Source organism: Elephantulus edwardii, unplaced genomic scaffold (assembly GCF_000299155.1).
Source record: "Elephantulus edwardii isolate Elephantulus edwardi_28Jun2011 unplaced genomic scaffold, EleEdw1.0 scaffold00164, whole genome shotgun sequence".
NCBI classification, from domain to species: domain Eukaryota; kingdom Metazoa; phylum Chordata; class Mammalia; order Macroscelidea; family Macroscelididae; genus Elephantulus; species Elephantulus edwardii.
In genome coordinates, this window is record NW_006399914.1 from 6568026 (window position 1) to 6569865 (window position 1840).

Genomic DNA, 1840 nt, shown 5'->3' on the forward strand with positions numbered 1-1840 from the left:
GATTGCAAATACCATGGCCTGTATCAGGCGCACCTTAGTCTCCAGAGAGACACTGTTGCTCTTCAGTATTTTGGAGGATTTTGACACCAAATTAGTCCAATGCAATACATTGTTTGATTTCTTGACTGCTACTTCTATGCATGTGGATTGTGAGTCCAAATAAAATGAATCCTTGAAAATGTCAATATATTCTCTATTTACCATTATGTTGCCTATTGATGTGGTAGTGAAGAGTCTGATTTTCTTAATGTCGAGGTGTAATTTATACTGAAGGCTATATTCTGTAATCTTCATCAATAAGTGCTTCAAGTCCACTTTGCTTTAAGCAATCAAGGTTGTATCATCTGCATAATGTAGGTTATTGATAAATCTTCCTCTAATCTTGATGCCATATTCTTTTTCATAATGTTCAGCTTCTCAGAATATTTGCTTAGCAAAGCCAAGAATCAGTAGAGTCTAGCAAATAAGATTTTTTTGGAGGTGGCTAACTTTGTAGGTATATATTTGACCCTCAGAACTTTCTTAGTTTTTATTTCATTGATTCATATTAAATACTCTTAAGAAAAAAAATTTAATTTTGTGTAGCTATAGAAGTTCACCTGACTTATAGACCAGCAGATACAATTTCAAAGGTGTAATTTGCAGGTTCTAGAAAGAATTTGAGAATTTGTGGGCTTGAAAACAAAGATTTGATTAAACATACCACAGTATAGGAGCAACCAGCTTGTGTTTGAAGTAGACATTACCTCATCAGTGCTTCAACAAAAGGTCACTATTCATTATATTATTTTCCCCATTGCATTAATTTTGATGTAAAGGTTGGCTTTCATTCTTTTTTATTTTGGTTGTAATGAACAAAATTAATCAGGATAAAATGATTAATTTCAGACATTATTTTGGTCCTCTGGCCAATGTTCAACTTGAACTCCTCTTTAAATGTCTAAAGTATTACTTCTTTATGTTTGTATTACAATATAACAGTCACTTTTAAGTGAACATTTTCTGATCTTGTTGTGGTCCTTAAAGTGGTTTTCTCTGAAACTAGCTAAGAGCTTCTTGCATAGAAAAGTAAGTAGAAAGCTGTAGTTATAGTTGTTCTTGAGTTTATGTTGTATCTCAAGATAACAATTGTTCAAAAAGTAATGAAGCAAGGGACTTCCAGTCAGATGGTTAACAAAACAAACTTTTCACTGTTCTTCAGATCTGTATTGTTTCAGATGCATCTAAAAGTTAGACAGTGGGTAAGGAAGGCTGAAGAACCTATGCCTTTGAATTGTGGTGTTGGTGAAAAGTATTGAATATACCATGAAGCACCAAAAGAACAAACAAATTTATTTTGGAGAAAGTACAACCTGGGTGCTCCTTAGAGGCAAGGATGGTGAAACTTCTTCTCATGGACTTTGGGCGAGTTGTCAGGAGAGTCTAGTCTTTGGAAAAAGACATCATGCTGGGAAAGGTAGTGGTCAGAGAAACAGTGATTAGAGCTATGAGGAGTAGTAGACACAACGGCACCTAATAACACAAACTCACTGTTGGTGAGTCTGTTCCAACTCATCGTGACTATCAATCAGGCTTTTAAAGTTATACATTGCTTTGCTGCCCAGAGGATCAAGGACATTTATCTATACTTTTGGGATGGGGAACTCAATTCAAGGGATGGGCGATAAGGTCATATGTCTATAGCGAACTAGAAAAGTACAACACTGTTCAGGAATTGTTGTTAGGCACTATCAAGTTGCCTGAGACTCATAGCGACCCTATGTACAACAGCTCTGAACCCTGCTCTATCCTGAGCCAACCTTATCATCTCTGACACACCTACCTCCATTAACCCAGTCAC